This window comes from Antedon bifida, chromosome 1 (genome assembly GCF_963402885.1).
Source record: "Antedon bifida chromosome 1, ecAntBifi1.1, whole genome shotgun sequence".
Lineage (NCBI taxonomy): Eukaryota > Metazoa > Echinodermata > Crinoidea > Comatulida > Antedonidae > Antedon > Antedon bifida.
The window spans coordinates 25408637-25427296 of NC_136226.1; the positions used below are offsets into that span (position 1 = coordinate 25408637).

The window sequence follows — 18660 nt, forward strand, 5'->3', positions numbered from 1 at the left end:
TTACTGCAGTGCTGTGTGAAAAGACACCCAATGTATTGCTTGCTTGCTGTGGCGTCCCTTTTCCACTTATATATTACTTTTCTTGCATTTAATGATGTTCATTATCGGTTGTATATTTATTGTGTTACTCTGTATTTTGCTCTATTATTTGTGGAAATAAATATTATTATTATTATTAAAATGCTGTGATTTCAGATCTAGACTTAAACACAATTTTTTTGTTCATATTAACATCTTATATTTAAGCCTCTATTATGAAATGGAAATAACCTATGAACTATGGCATTATTTCTCACTTGCATTATTTCACACATCTATTTTGCATGTACAGTAATGAGCAGTTTTTAACAGCCTTATAACCATGTATAGGAGGTCATATGGCACTTATAAACTATTAGATTGCCATGGTAATCTGGATTATAAGTAATTGGTGACCTAGTTTTTTCATAGCAGAAACTTTCTGAATGTTAATCAGCTTGTAAACATCCTTATTATTCTGGAAAGGTAACTTGTACTTTACTACGTGTCCTTGGCAACCTCATAATCATAAGATTCTAAATACTTTCAAATGTTAACCACCTTTTCTCTGCAAAGCAGAACTGATAAATTTACTATCCATGAATATAATTTACATTTTTAGGAAGAGGTTTTTTAAAAATTCATACACTGCCAAGTATTTTTTTCTTGTTTCAGTAGCACGTTTCTAAAATCCACAACTTGTCATGATCATTTTAAAATTAATGACTAGTAAGAATAATAATAGCAGTAGTAGATCATAAATACACTGCTATATTATTTAAAAATAAGACTATATACAGTACACACACAAACAATGATTTATACAGTATATCCACAATGAGCCCTCCAGAACGCTAATGGAATGTAGAAGCCAAATGATTTAGGAAGTCAAACATTTGAATTCAAGAGAAAACACAATTGCTTTGTAGTTTTATGAGTTTATGTTAAATTTAAAGTAAGACATGTTAATAAAGTATAAATTAGCATTTGGACAAAGAAATTATTGTACAATAGAGAAAATATAATTTTTTTTCCTAAATTGTCATTTAAAATTGGAAAAGTAACTGTAAGTTTGCAATGGAATAGCCAAACAAATTTGAAAAATTGTATGTATTATAATAATAGTTTATTATTAAATGATTTAATTAGTTCATATTACTAGTTATTACTACACTAAAATGTAATATTGTACTGTGAATTTTTTTAATTGTATTGCTTTTTTGGCTACAATACAGTAGTTTCAAGTCATTTTCATCTGGCACTTCTTGTACTGTATACAATTTGTGATAGTAATTCCCTTTGCTGTAGCAATTCCCTTTACTAATTAAATGAAAGAAAGTATTTTTGATAATGTCCAGGTCATTTGGTCAGTTTAAATACATGTTTTCTGTGGTTGTATTAATGTCTAGCCATGTGACATTCCCACATTTAATATTTTAATTTTAAATCTTGGCAAACATTTGATTAATACTTGTATGTTTTACGCTTTAAGAAAAAAAAAATCAAGCAAATATTGGAGCCATAGAACATCTTGAGCACAACTTCAACTTTATAAAAACGATAGTTTAAAATTGAAAAAGTTGCATATTACAGGTATAATTACTAAAACTCAAAGTGAAAAAATGTCAGAATAGCAATAAGTCTATTTCGTGCCTAGTTTACCTTGATAAACCGACAAATGCCATATTCTCCTCAAAGTAAATACTGTATACTGTAAAGTCCAAAATTACACTAGAAACTTAAATCACGAAAATAAAAAGTTGCGAAATAGTTAAAAATGTAAAATAGCGAAAATTTAGGGCCGTGAAAATTTTGGGCTTTACAGTACTCAAAAAGCATTCATTGAACACCGCTCTCGATAAATGGTACAGTCCACAAATACATTCGTGTGACAGAATTCATTCTTATAAACAGAGTATCTTTTTAAATCCTGGTGAACCTGTTCATTAACAAGAAAATTGAGATAAAGCATTTTGTTCACGTTGACAAATGTGACTCATATCATATGAATTTCGTCATGTGATTGAGTCTTCAAGTTCACTGACATTTCTGCGTTGGGAAAAACTATCCATGCGTAAATTGACCAACAACAAGTGAATTCTTTGAGTATCATCTGGTCTTTTTAATTGAATTAAGTCATAATATGTTAGAATTTAATATTCTGTCTTATGCTTAGATCTTTTCTATTGGATCTTACGAACATATCTTGAAGAATCTTTCTGGCCTAGGGTAGAGTGCTAATCATTTTCATTCAGCTGCTTTCTCGACATTCTATACCTTAGACTCATTTAAATGTTACTGTACTTAATGAAGAACTTATTTAAGTTCATGTAGCCTTCTAATTAAAGGCAACTCAATTATAAAACACAAAATCTAACCATCCATTGATCTGAGCCTACGTGGTTAAATAAAGTGGAATTCAATTAAACATAGACCTCTTTAATAAATCAAATGGATCCGCACCGAGCTAGATAGAAGCTGTATAGTGCTAGAGCTATTTGAATACTACTTAATTTGTTAATGCATTGCTAATTACTTCAAAACCTTACACAGTAGTAAAAAAAAGACTAGGTTGACAGATATCATATAGTACACTATGTATGTTTACCACTATAAAATTAAAATAGGAATTAATAACAATTAATCTAATTTGAATTTAGTAATAAATGGTAAACAGAAACCATGTGGTCTTACAGTAGTTCTATCCTACTTCTACTGTATCTAGTTTATGGAACGCCGTTTATGCAACATTTCGATGATATGAATTTTATGACGCGATATGTGAATGAAATGTTTTGAATTAAATGTTTGAATTAAATGCTTTGAATTGAATGTTTTGAATAAAATATTTTTAATAAAATGTTTTGAATGAAATGTTTTGAATGAAACGTTTTGAATGAAATGTTTTGAACGAAATGTTTTGAACGAAATGTTTTGAATGGAATGTTTGAATTGAATTGAAAAGTCAAACTATTGGCGGCGTATGTCATTCCCGCTTGCGATTTTTTTCTCAACCTCTTAAGCCTTGGTACCCTCATCTCCTTTCCACGCTGCCATCAATATGGATCCTTTACAGAGAATCCTAACAGACCTGAAACAGTGGAATGCATATTTCCAAACCCAGGTCTGTTAGGATTCTCTGTAAAGGATCCATATTGATGACAGCATTCAATTCAAAACATTTCATTCAAAACATTCAATTCAATTAGCATTCATTTCAATACATCTTATTCATATATTCATTTAATGAATTCAATTAATATCGATGCATGTCATTCACATATCGCGTCATAAAATTCATACCATCGAAATGTTGCGTACACGGCGTTCCATACTAGTTAGTGTACAGTATTGTACTGTACTTGTGTTTTTGTGCCAAGAAAACAATTATCATTGTACTATGTATGAATGACTTAATAAATCGAATCTGAATCTGTACACAGCTGTCCGAACCTTTTACAATGGATGTAGTCAGTAAAAACAAAGAAATGCACATCATCGGAATGTATTCCACAGGCTAACTTTATTAATTTATACTGTAGTACTGTAAGGTTTGGAAGCTAAAGGAAAGAATAGATAACTAATTTAATCTTGACAAAACATAACAGTTACAAAAAAGTAGTTAATGCTCTTTCTCTTCTTTGTAAAAATAGATAAATATTCCACTGTAGGTAGAATTTAACCACTACTGAATCTACTAATACTGTACTATACTTACTTACAGTTAAACAAGTCAAACAGTTACTAATGATATAAATAGTATTATTTGTTTAAATAAACTACATTAATCCATTAGCTAGTGATTGAATTGTACATATTAGGCTTGATGATGATATTAGTGTGGGTGATAATGGCCCAATGCATTAACAAGTCCATATGGAGGCTTTCACATTATGGTTAACCATTAATGGTGTAGATATCGTAATTATTGGATATGACCTTTAGGATATACTGTCCTTTGAATTGATACCAAATATTAGTATAGTTTCCTTAAATTGATGATAGGGAGTTATGTTAGTTCATTATGCGCATGTGGGAATATTTGAAACGTGTGTCCTTGTTACCCACCTAGACACAGGTTTGATGGTTTCTACAGTGTAGGTCCAGACGATGACCAATGACACATCGATCGACCTGACCTAGGTTGGTCGCTGATTTTCGGTCATCACAAATTGAAAGCCCATAATAACATTTGGTATTTTATATTCTCCAGTATAGTACTATATTCTACTACTTTTACAGATTCAATAATATGTTCCTTCTGTCATTATCTGCAGTAGTTACTCAATGTTCTCTTTCTCTGTCCACCAACAAGGAAGAGAGATTATGATTTGTGATAACTAGGAACTGTACTGTATTGTCGGTAAGACCTACTGTACGGCAAATCTATGTTAAGGAATTGAGTGAGGAAGTGCATCCAAAATTCCCTGCATGCGCACAATAAATTAACATAACCCAACTTGTTCTTCGGCGATCATCTGGACGAAAACTACAGTACAGTATATGAGAATGAGAAATCATGTCCTACTTCGATCAAGAATTAATATGACCTAACTTCTTCGTAGGTTGTCGGCCGTCGCAAATCGTAAGATCCCTAATAAAGAACTTGCAACATACTTGATTTTCTGTTTCGTTTATGTAATTATAGTCTTGTTACAGAGAATGGTTTTATTATTTTCAACCTAACATGTAAAAACACATATTCCTTAATTATGCTGGGATTTGGCAAGTCTGACTATTTTTCAAACTATATTTTACTGCAACGCCTATCTATCTATTTTTAGTCTAGTATAGTGAGTTATTGTCTAGACTGAATGAATTAGCTTTACATACAGAAAACAAGTTGTTTTAATTATTGATGCTGATGTTTTTGTTTCTAACAATAGAAAGATTGAACAAAGTCTTCTGAATAAACAAAAATAACATTGCATTATACATTGTATCAAAAACTAAGAATACAATGTTTGTTTAATTTATTACTTTCTTAGCACATCTTAAACAAAAATATTGTGTCATTTGCCTGGTCCAATTTGATTTTGTTCAACTCGGCGATTGCGGAGTTTCACATTTTAATTATTGTTGTTCACATTTTGTGATTTTATAAGCCTTCACCTAAAAGACTAAAGTGGTTGTTTTTTAAATAATCAAATTAGTATATTTTATTCCATAGAACACCCATTAACGGGACACCTTCATGCACTAACAATGTATCCCCTTACTTAATAAGAACATCCCCTGTATTGTGGTGTTCTCTCAATAGGGGCATCCTCTAAATTAGGGTAATGGGAGGATCCAGCAATATAGAATAGGGGTTGGGAGGCTAAATATTTCATAAATGATAAAAACGATCCGTCAGGGTTGCAGAAAAATAATAATATTCTTTAATTTATTTTAAAAAGACATGGCTATTAAATGTTAGGTTTTGGGGGGGGGGGGGGGGGGGGGAGGGGTTAATTAAATCTCTTTTACTGTGCTTCAAACTCATCCTGTCATCTCTACTATACTTATATAGATCTAAATTTGGTATATGCTAGGTACTGTATCATCCTTGACATTGGCAATACTTTCATTTACTTCCTCTCCTAAAGTAAAGCTTCATAGTACAGCATATTAATATCCCTATGGCTCCCAGACACCTGCCCTTTGGTCTTGATAGCTGTATTAACTTCCTTTCAATGTCTTGGTTCTGTTGAAAATTCTTTGATAAAAATGTTTAAAAGCAATGGATATTTGACTTTTCAGACTATGTGACATGTACTGTACGTACCGTATGCTGTCTGGAAATTTGTTAGTTTTTTTATATTTTTTGTATTCATTGATGTTTTCAACATGTTTATCCAATTGGAATACTAATTATAAATAGTTCTTCCATGTTATTTTACATACAGTACAGTTCGATGATATTGCTAAAGTGTTGAAATTACTGTGGTAATTTTTGTTTGTTTGTTTGTTTTTTTAAAATTTCATTTCATTTTAAACATATACAAAAATACAAGGTAACAGAAAAAAAAATGGAGAGAAAAAAAAATTTGAGAGAAAAAAAGAAAAAAACATTTTTGTTTTTAGAGCAGAATTTGTTGGCAATGCAGTTTGTTTTTATTTTCTAGTCTATATATTCTAATACTTGACTTGAAGAGGACATCCATTAATAGTTGTACATACTGTCTTTCTTTTTTTAAAGCGTACTGTAGCACTTAATGCAGAAGTGTTTTGCTTTTCACTTACATTAAAGCTAATAATTTAATTCAGTACTTGTGGGCAATTAGTAGATTACAGTACTACACCACATGTTATGCTACTTTTTTAAGCTAATGTAATTCTTTCATTAAACATACCACCAGTAGTGGTTGTTTGTACATTAATGTCATAACTGTGACCTTTGACCTATGTACTTTTAGTTCTTTTTCATCTATATTGGTGCTAATATAATTCCAAGTGTGTTAGTAATAAAGTTGTTTTTTACTTATTCTATGACGGTTCTACGATCCTTTAGTATGTACACTAAGTGTAGTGTATATAATGTAATGTAGTGTCGCACTATGGTACGCACTTAATGCATTATTTCACATTTTGAAGTACAAATTAGAAGTATGCTTTATTATCAAAGTATTGTATCTTCATTATGAAGTAAATTTTAATTTGAAACTTTAATGGATATATTTTCGTAGTAGTGCTTTTAACACATAACGAGTTAATATTGATTTAATTCCATTAAGATATTGTGATTCAGCGTGTCTATTGGCACTTGTAGATGTTTAATAGGGATTCATTAGTGTGAATAGAAAGAGTCCGAGCAGGATTTTAATCCAAGGAAAAATGTTTTATAGAATGGATTAATGGCCTAGTTTTTCAAATATTTTTGCTAGATGAATTTATAATCTTTCATAAAAGTATTTTCGCGCCGTGCCTTTAGGCAGTTATATTCAAGAGAACGGAAGCATTATGAAACTGTATCACGCGGAAGCTTATAGTTTATAGTTTAAGGCTGGGAAAATGGAAGTTTGTAAACTCGGACTGGGCATGATCAAACCCCGAAGTACGTCTGGGAGAAGAGAGTCTATGAGATGTATGCAGACCTGTTCAATAAACAGTGTTTTCATTTTGGTTTTCAAAACAATCCTTCCTCTATGGTAATTTTGGCGAATTGTGTGTACTTAGATACTGTTTGATTTGTGAATACATTTGTCAGCGGCTGGGAAATTAGAAATTTTGTTTACTTGAATGTGGATCATGCCCCTACTTTGGAATATATAGAGTACTATAGTTTAGTTTAGGATTTTTGTTCTGTATGGTAGACCACAGTGTACACAAAATATTTACTACTGATTGTTAAACAAAAATAATTTATAATAATTTCTTAATTTATTAGATTAAATTTAAAAAAACATCATTTAATGAAGAAAGAACAATAATTAAAACTGTTACATCAAAAAAGTTTTTTGTAAGAAATATTTCTTGTTTTTTTCTGTATTCTCTAAACATTGGTATTGCCACATTTGCAGGTTAGTGATTGAGAGAGCGTGTGGGAGCTAAGTAAATTTGATATTTTAAGAACAGGAATGATGCATGTTTAGCAGACTTTTCCGGCAGCAATAATAAATTGCATTTACATTATAAATATGTTATTTATAAATTACTGATACATTTTTAGGATTAACATACAAATATTGACATCATAACAATTACTAATATTCAGTGTGAATCTGTATTAATCCAGAGTTAATAATTGTGGAGGAGGATTTTGCCATTTACTGATGTGTATTAATGTGCATGTTTACGGCAAAAACTACAGATTAAATATGCAAATGTAGGCATAGGGAAAGCTGCTTCAGGATCTAAGTAGGGACTGTTATTAAACATCCAGTAGTATACTAGAAATGAGGAAGATGTTTATTTTACAATTTTGAATCTCTTTATTTAGCAATCAAGGTAAATAAGAAATATTTCTTACAAAAAACGCTGCTCATCTCACGATAACTACTGTCTACATGCATGTCAATCAGCAAATGTTTTCATAGACTCTCTTTTCCCAGACGTGCTTTGGGGTGTGCGTATGCCCAGTCCGAGTTTCAAATACCCGTTTTTTCAGCCGTAGTAAACTATAAGCTACTAATGCTTCCATTTTCTTATAACTGCCTAAAGGAGCGCCGGGAAAAATACAGAACAAATATAAATATCAAAAAGTTACAGTAAAAATATACTAAATGGAAATTTGAGCAAAAGAACAGAAAGGAAAGCCAAGAAAAGACTCCTATTTCCACTTGGGTCCTGAAGAAGTGACTAGCGAATCCTATACTGTATGTGCCATGTCGTCTGACGTTCTGTTGTGGACAAGAGTTCAACAACGTTTGATTCGTTCCATAGTTTAGCCATAAACGACTGGTAAAATATTCAAAATTTATCAGATTTAGCCCTTGCATTCATTTGGAGTTGTATGAAGGTGATTTAGTAGGCCCATGCCTTGATGATTTTGCTGATGATGTGTGCACAAATAGAACCCTAAAAATGTACAATCAAATGGTAAAGCTATACAATTTTTGTACAACATTGTATAACTGTGAGGAATTTTTTCCATTCATATTAAAACTAATTTTCTATTCAATTCATGAAAATATCACTTACTATTAAATTATATGTTTTATAATAAGGAATAGAATAATTTTACTTGGGAATTAACAGAGCAGGTTACTATAGCTCATTTTTCAATATAATAAAAACAAAATGTGCTATGTAATAATTTAATAAAAAAAAGATTAATGATGATATAATAGTCAATTATATCAAACATTTCCTTCAACTTTGTAATTAAAGCTCTTCAATAGTATTAATGACATTTAAATAAACTCTTTGTAAAGTACGCTATGATTATAATACCAAGAAGTAACACGTGAAATTTCAATATCCTTGAAAAGTTTTGTGGAAATGACCGGGAAATTAGATAAAATGTTGAAATACGTCATAGGACAATTACCATCAACCACAGTTAAGAATTGGATGTCAAATTTTTTTTTTTATAGTAATAACCTCGTAATTCTAGCCATAAAATTATCGATCATCAGTTGGCTGAAATCGTATGCGTTATCTTCGTATAAAAATAGTTTGAATAGCATTACTGTAACTGTACTATGACGTATCATCAGAATAAAATATAGGAATAATATTAGAAATTCAACATTTGTTTACAATAACAATTACTTTTCAAATTAATCACAGGATATGTTTTATATTGTAATTGTATTGTATATCTCGTAAAAATTTGTTAAATATTTTGCACATGTACAGACAGACAAATAACAGAATTAACGCCCATGTATTAGACTTTATTTACTGATTTAAGGTAACTGTATAAAGCCTGACCCTTTTGTGTGTGTATCAATACAATGGAACACCTCCAAGACCCCTCTATTAAAGCTGACACACCTATTAAAGGGGACACATGAAAATAGAACACCTCCTTTTAAGACCCCTCTATTAAAGCTGACACATCTGTTAAGGGGACACATAAAAATAGAACCCCTCCTTTTAAGACCCTTCTATTAAAGCTGACACATCTGTTAAGGGGACACATGAAAATAGAACCCCTCCTTTTAAGACCCCTCTATTAAAGCTGACACACCTATTAAAGGGGACACATGAAAATAGAACCCCTCCTTTTAAGACTCCTCTATTAAAGCTGACACGCCTATTAAGGGGACACATGAAAATAGAACCCCTCCTTTTAGACCCCTCTATTAAAGCTGACACACCTATTAAGGGGACACATGAAAATAGACCCCTCCTTTTAGACCCCTCTAATAAAACTGACACACCTATTAAGGGGACACATGAAAATAGACCTCTCCTTTTAGACCCCTTTATTAAAGCTGACACATCTATTAAGAGGACACATGAAAATAGACCCCTCCTTTTAGACCCCTCTAATAAAACTGACACACCTATTAAGGGGACACATGAAAATAGACCCCTCCTTTTAGACCCCTCTAATAAAACTGACACACCTATTAAGGGGACACATGAAAATAGACCCCTCCTTTTAGACCCCTCTAATAAAACTGACAACACCTATTAAGGGACACATGAAAATAGACCCCTCCTTTTAGACCCCTCTATTAAAGCTGACACACCTATTAAGGGGACACATGAAAATAGACCCCTCTTTTTAGACCCCTCTAATAAAACTGACAACACCTATTAAGGGACACATGAAAATAGACCCCTCCTTTTAGACCCCTCTATTAAAGCTGACATGCCTATTAAGGGGACACATGAAAAATAAAACACTTAATCTTACTTCAGCTATAGACATTTCATGTAAATGATATTTCTACTGTACAAGTAGTACTTTTAATATATTAAATTTATCTGTTGCTTCAAGTATTTTATCTGAGTATCAATTTTTATGGCTAGAAATGATGAAACTTCACCACTTGACATGTAAGTTGTTGTTGACTTGTACACGCCGCCACGTTTTGATTTCACTTCTGCTTAGAGTCTAAGTAAAGCTTTTAAAATTATTACGAAACTCTGGGATTCATTCATTTTGTATGAGCCGGAGAGATAGACTTGCTTATACTTGTGGAGCCAGCTAGATTACAGTAAGTATTACGCTTTTGTTGTACCATGTTAACGTTAATTTAAGTGTGTTTGTCGTTAGTCAGGCTAGCTGGACATGTTTATTTCTGTGCACGTTTTTAAGTTAAAATTGTAAGAAATATTAGCATATTGTACTTAGGCCTATACTGTATGTCATAGATCCCAAGCGTACAGTAGGCTAACTGGTCTGATTGTGAGTCATTCATGCAAACGATCCAACTATTAGTATGCATGCACACGATCTGTTTTTCATTCCATCTGCCCTGATAAAAATTGCATCAATAAATAGGTATCATTTCTTCTAAAAATCATTAATATTTTATACAGTGAATATAAATTAAGTTTTTAGAAAAATTTTTATTTAAATTTTATTTAAAAAATGGGATTTAATAAGATATAAAATTTAAAATATAATTAGAAATTTTAACTAATCAGATTTTTTGATTAGATGATTACATAATTAGTAATAACAAACAATAAAGTAGGTAAATCTTTAAACTAAAGAAAGTTTTTGGAGTTTCTAAGTTAAAGTTGACGTAAAGTAAATAAATATTTAAAATAAATGCTAATTTTTCCAACTGTTTTACTTTATCGTTTTGATTTAGCTTTTCGCTTTTTTTTTTTGTATCTCTATTGAGATCCTGCCACTGATACCCACAGTATTGTCATTTTTTCAGTAATTTGCCTTTGGATTTAAAATAAAATTTACATATAAATATATATTATATACTGTAATGCAATAAATTAAGTTTCCAGCCTAAAGTAAAAAGTTTAGTTGATTTGGCAAATAAATTTACATTGACCTGCAAGTTAATTTGTTTTGTCGGGACATGTATCTATTTTCAGTTCTGTAATACTGTAGTCTATAGCCTATGTAGACAACCTTACTGTCGCGCATGAAATTTTGCCAAGAAAAAGGTTTTAGCAATTAGACGAAAATCAGGATTTAGACTTTTAAAACATACATACTATTGCAGTCATCAGAAATAAAGTTTAAGACAGATTATGGTTTAGGGCAGAAATGAAGGACAGACAAAATACATAGAATTGTAATTAATTAAGCTATTTTAAAATGAATTGACCGTACGGTTATTGCCCCTGGAGTACATTTTTATATGTGTGGGGGTGTCAGAGAGGGCTGACATTAATTGAAAGGGATATTTTTGACACTAGTAGTTGTTTATCAGTATTTCATTTTATACTAGATTCTGTGCTGTTTTCAAAGCAATAATTCCAATTTTTTTTTATATTCTGAAAATGATAAATCCAAATATATACAGTATTAAATTAAATTCTAATTTCACAAAAATAAATGCAGGTATAATGTAGCTATTTTTTAAAAGCAGTGAATAAAAGTTATTATTCTTTTATTGTCAAAAGTACATAAATAGAAAGAAACAAAGGCTAACCAAGACAATAAGCATGAGAAACAAAAAGGAATCTAACTTATAATACACAATATTTAACACATAAATTCCAAGTTTATGCCACTCCTATTTCAATTCAACACTTCATTTTAATGACAGACATATACAGCATGTGTGTATTCACTGATATTACATTGTTGTTTTCATAAACTGCTGTATTTACCAATGAATGCTTTAGGCTATTAGTATTATCAGAACCTTGCCGTAAATTAAGCCCTACAAATCCATGCAGCATAAATAGAGGTTAATCTTCTTGAATATTGGACTAGAATGTCCGTCGTCATCAAATCCACTAGATCGTGACCTTATTCAGATTCATCCCATCTTGCTAATTCCCTTACAACCTTATTTTTCTTCATGTTAAAAATATTCTAAATTGATTTTTTTTAATGCAGTATAAAGCTAATACCCTATTAGAAAGATTGTAGATCATATTAAATTGAAAACGAACACCGTCGTAGTCTAATAATCTTAATTGATTTATTTCTGTCAGAATGTTTTATTTTGGATTTATTAATAATTAGAGTTAAATTATGGGACAATTATTCAGAAAACATACTACATTATGCTGATTAAATTATTACTAGCATTAGTACTGTGCCGGTCTTCGATGGGTGGGTTATAGACCTGCCGAGAAAACACATGTACTGTACAACTATAAGAAGAGTTGAAAATTGTCTATGTTTTAATTCCATTGATACGCAAAGGATTGAAAGAAATTTAACATACCATTGGTCTAAATTCTTATTAGAAATGCAGTTTTTGGAAGACTAGGAAGAAAAGTATGGTTTAGAATAACCTAGAAATCGGTCATTAGCATAATAAAGTTTAATTTGATCTAAATTGTATATTCCCAGAAGAAACCAAATAATGCTTTCTTTTGTATTGATTGACATGAATAGAAAATAGTGATGATGGATTACTCTGTAAGAGTCTAAAGTTTGCCGAATATAAATTCACTAAGGTACTACTACAGGCATTATTAGTAGCAATTATTGGGCTATGATCCAGTCTTATATATTTCACTAAAACTGATTATTTAAAAAAATTAAGGTTTCCGTGGCAGTGTCGGCAGGTAATTTGTAATTAGTCAAAGTGTAAATTGTTCAATTCGCTTTGGGTGTTGAAGTGTTTGAAAATGGTAAACGAGGGATTTTGCTTGTCAGATCTGGTTAATAGTGTGGCACATGTTGGAATTTAGAAAGAATATGATAATGACTGTTTAATATTCACATTTTTGCATTTGTTTCCCTTTAGAAATTTCCAGTATTAGAATTCCAGTTAGTCCTACATTTAGAAAAGATATTCTATGTATTGAAATTAAATTGGAAATGGAACACTAACTTTTTTCAGACATTTGTTAGAGTTTATAATAAATTGAGAGTTTGATAAATGTCCTTATGCCATTTAATTAATCCTCGCAATGTATAATTAATCTTTTTTAATGTTTAATAACACTTCTGATTGAAATAATTAGACCACCACATGATTTAGTTGTGCAAACTTGTTTCTGTGACAAAATATTTAAATAAAGTTTATTTATTGTGATCAAACATTTATTGAACTCATGCGGTACCATTGATCATACATTTTGTTTGTTATACTTTAAATAGTTACAAATTGAATACTTTTGTGTTGTAGTTTTGTGGTTTTCAGTGATAATTTAGGATTATTTCATGCAAAAGCCTGGATTATACTGTACAAACAGTATTATTGTTATTATTTATAGTGCTTTACAGTAGATTTTCTAGACTATAATGGTATTGTACTATTAATACTTTACTCTACATATACATATATAAAAAACTAGATATTTTTTCTTATATCCCGATTGTAATATACTGTACTGTTATTATTGGTACATGGAGGTATAAAATTAATTTATGATTGGTATAAGATTTTTTAAAGATACTGTATAAAATTAGTTCATTTTACATCATCGTCTATTCAGTTAGTTACCACAGAAGTATCCAGAAAACCATAATTGCATTGTTCGACAACTTAAGTTTTCATATTATACACTACGATATATTACACTAATACTTAAGATATCCTTGCTTCTTTTAATTTGTGAAATTTTACAAAAATGATGGCAACATTTTTTCTTGCAAACAAATATTCATAATTGCTGTTTTTATTGATGTAGGAAGTAGCTGAATTCTTTCAAGATTTCTAAAGGAAATATGTCGTTACCGGATTTGTTTCCATGGTAATTTCCACAGCTGACCAATCTAATTTTCCACTCAAGTAATTTTCCTGAGCATGGTCAGTTGGGAAACTTTTCCCCTGGGTGTTAAGGCAACTGATATATTTTTCCTTCTTTGCAAAAGTCATTTGTACAGTGTACTATGAAATAATAATAATTTTTAGGCATCACCAAAGTGCTCATAACTGTACTGTATTTGTGCACTCAGCTTTTATAATAATTACTGGACATAATAATAATTCAAAATGCTAGATGACGGCCATCTAGGTCGTTAGTTGACACTTCAGAAAATGTTGACACTTCAGAAAAATCAACATAGAAAATGTATCACCCATTATTGATGAAGGTAGGCCTACTGTACACCAGTGTGTACATCAAGAAATAACTAATTGTGATTATCCATGTGGTTCGACCAAATTGAGGTTAAAAATTCAGTTGCTTGAACATTCCAAGGCATCTCCAAATTAAACAGTTTGGCCGACTTGTTCACACATTTCTTCTGAGAAATATTCCTACAAGATTTAGAGTTTTGCTTGTTTTTAGATGTTATATAAGAGTAGCAGCCTTGCAGTTAAAATTTAAAGTATATTAGTGGTTACCGCTATCCACATTTAGTAGTTTTTTTCAAATTTTGTTGTTTTTATTTAGTTTCAAGGTTAGTATTTTTCATGGTTTTCACAAGCGCCTTGAGCACTTTGTGGATATGTGCGTTTTATAAATCTTATTATTATTAGTATTATTAGTAGTATCCAGCTGTAGTTTAAAATGTTTACTTTCTATATTAAAATGATTTATTCCAAAGATAGGTCAATAATTTTGTTTCATTTTTGTTCTCACTACCTGAGCCAATCAGATGTTTCAACCCTCCCCATTTCTCCAGTAGCTTCCCGAATTTTAATCCAATCTCCCGAATATTAAAATCTCTCGAAATTGTGGTTTTAGATGTTCAAAATCATTTTTCAAACCCATGTTTGTCTGAATTCTATTTCTTTAACGTTATTTCTGTATTTAATATATCATTACATCCGATTAGTTGCTAGAATATGTGACGTATCTCAGGTAAACATTGAAATGCTGATTGTGCGGTGTATTTTGTGATGAGTTTAAAATGTGTCAAATCCGTTAAAAACACGTAAAATCCATTAAAAATGCATCAAATTCATTAACATTATGTAAGCTCCCGAAATGTTTAACTTGGGAGTTGGCAAATGCAAACACAGCAAAAAACTATGTGCTTTTGAGTCCAACAGTCATTTTGCGCATGGCCACATGTTTCTGTCGAGTGAACATGAAATGTCACTATTGTATATAATATAGTAATGTCCAAGCTGTGTTCTAATCAAGTCTACTCAAGTGTAATAATCAGTGGGGGATGTCTGTCTCTGGTGGTTATTGTTATCTTGTGGTGGCTTTTCTGTAGTCTCAGCATCAACCAAAAACCATTACATTTTGTGGCTAAACTTATTTATTATGTAAAACAAGTTATGCCTACACCTAAACAGGAAACAATGGTTCAGTATTGGAATTCAATTTCCTTTAGAAATTATAAACTTTCACTCTATACATTTTATTAGAACACCCTGGTAATCTGAGATATTTTCTTATGATTTTCCCAGTTTGTTGTAAACAAAGGGAACTACCGTACTGTGTATTTAATGTATAAAATTACAACATTTTTACTAGAAATGTACCTACCAGATGGGGATTCCAAAGAAGGTGTGAAATTAAAAAAAAAAAAAAAAATTATTTTCAAATTTATTTCATTTTTCATTTCATTTATTTTGTCTCATAATATATATAAAAAAAACAAACAATAGAGAGAGACAGGATTCCCAAAAGCGCACTAAATCAAACTATCGAGTGGGTCTCCAAAGCAAAACATCATCCAAGAGTAAAAATTAAATGTATTTAAACTTGGCACAGAAACTAGAAAACAGGTTATATTCTACACATGTGTAAAACTTTCATGTAAATCCATTTGCGTAGTTTGAAAATCTTTACATAAATTATTATTATCGCATTTTGTAGATTATAAAATTCTCTAATAGGGATTTTAAATGCAAGACTGTTTTTTTATATTTTATTTTTACATGTTTTTAGGGTACACATTTGTAAAAAAGACATCGGTCGTTTTTGCCATTAAATTACACATTATAAGTTTGGTCAAAGTCGTTAAATTTTACATTACAATATATAACAACTATATATAAAAGCATTTCACTGATAACATTTGATTCATAAACTACTAAATTAACAAATAATGTGTTTTTCTAACACCCCAAAATTTGGTAATTTTGAACTAATTTAGAAAAGTAGAGCGCCCTCTCCGAGTCGAAATTTGACACGATTTGTCGACTGGCTTTCCTACTGTTTAGGGCACAAATCCTTTAAGAATTGTGCATTATAGTGTAAAGCTTCACCCAGTAGATAGCACTACAGTACAACAATTGCATTTCCTGCGAGAGTTTCTGTAAAGCTGCTAGTTTTGTTATAAGCACATTAGCATTAACATGATCCCAAGTGAGTCTATGTTAGCAGTTAGTGGACATGACATATAACATTAACTACTGTACATGACTTGTTTCAAGGACTTTGCTAATGACTATTGTATAAATTGAACCAATCACCTGCAGATTAAAAGTCTGAATCATTCACTTAAGAGCACTATTACATGTCAATAATTACTAAAAATAAAATTGATGATAAAAGTTAAATATTCAGTTACATAAATCCAATAAAAATCAAATTGAATGAAAATAGTGATGACGTCTTCTCATTAATCATCAAATTTAATGATGAAATAATAGGATTTGGTTTATATTGTTAAAGTACCTTTTTACTGTACAACCATTATTTTTCATTTTTTTACATTATGACATATACAATTTGTCACCAACCACACATTGTAACAAATTTTTCACCAAAAGATCTGAATGTGCAATGTGCCACCTAATTGTAATGATGGAACGAAATAAGGCATGTTATGTGATGTAATTAAGCAATCAACTGAAACACATTAAAATATTATATATTGCTTTTCATAGGAGTAAAGGCAAATGTGCAGTACAAAATATTTTACTTGATTTAAACAATCAATCCATATCAAAGAAAATGTAATTAAATAACATGGGTAAAATTCTTATTTGTTATAGTTACATATCAAGCAATCAACTGACAAAAAAAGTATAAAATATTATACAGTATATTGCTGTTCTTAGGTGTGAAGGCAAATGTGCAGTACTATACGTACAGTATACCATATCAAAGAAAATGTAAAACATGTGCAAAATTCTTACTTTATAGTCTTAGTTATAGTTACATATTTGTTGAATGAAAAGTATAAGTAAAAAAAAAATATGTAAAGGACAACCAAATGACACTGAAAGGTGTTACATCATACAGGCATGGTTTAATTAAGGTATTTTAGTGGTCAGGGTTAAGCTCATTACCAATCTTCAAAGTGGTCAGCTCCTAGAAATCACTTGTCACTTAAATGCACTTTATTGATTATTATATGAATTGAATTTTAAATTAAACTTCTTAGTTGATAACTAAACTTTTGAGATAAAAACAAATTTTTACAGAGCTTTTTTTGTGATATCTGTGCTTTATTCAGTAGTTGTTTAGTCACTTTCCTGCTCAATTTAATTTTTCTTTTACTTTTTTCTCTCGTTGTTCCATGTTGTAGACAAAATTTATTTGATGTTACTATTTATAGCAAGAATATTAAATTTCAGATGGTAATTATAACTGTTTGATTAAATTTGAACTTGTCTTTCACTATAGTCGTGCGTCAAATTTCAATTTCAAAATATGAAATATAATTTGACCGGCCAGAAGTTTTTAATTTTAGTAATATTCCATGAAGAGGACCACATGTTCTTTTCTGCGAATTGTCGATGACAGACTATTAAATAAGTTCGTGGAAGATGGATTTTATATGATATTCCACTAATCACAGCAAGACTTCAGTTCACACAGAGTTATCTCTTGGTCTTCATCAATAGCATGTTCCTGTCTCAGAGACTTGAGTAGTGCTATATGGCACGTCAGTGACATAGTATAGTGTGTCATAACGGTTATTGTTTAATTGACTTTAATGTTGCTTAATGTCACAGAAATAGAGTTACATAAAAGTTTAATGATTCTTTTTTATTGTAATCCATTAGTGAATTAGAATTCAATGGTTAAAACATTTGTTTGTAAAAATATGCATTTTATTGTCATTAGATTGGTTTATTTATTCATGTAAATGTAATATCTGTTAATGTTATATATATATATTTATATGTAATATATGTTACCTACAATTCTAAATCAAGTGTGAACATGCCCTAAATTTTAAATAAAAATCTTTATATTATAAATAAAGGAGAAAATAAAATTGAAACAATGAAAATTTATAGAAGTAAATGA

The 18660-nt window shown here is 30.4% G+C and overlaps 1 protein-coding gene across 3 annotated transcripts in view; it reads left to right on the plus strand.

The window, feature by feature from the left end:
• LOC144846477 (uncharacterized) overlaps nt 1-18660 on the plus strand; it is a 55644-nt gene that overhangs the window by 6278 nt on the left and 30706 nt on the right. Inside the window, exon 1 of one of the 3 annotated variants that reach the window (XM_078703549.1) lies at nt 10336-10613. The exons of the other annotated variants lie outside the window; for them this stretch is intronic. The gene's annotated coding sequence lies outside the window, so the exon portion shown is untranslated. Of the gene's footprint in view, nt 1-10335; nt 10614-18660 lie in introns of those variants that run through there. 3 annotated transcript variants of the gene reach the window in all.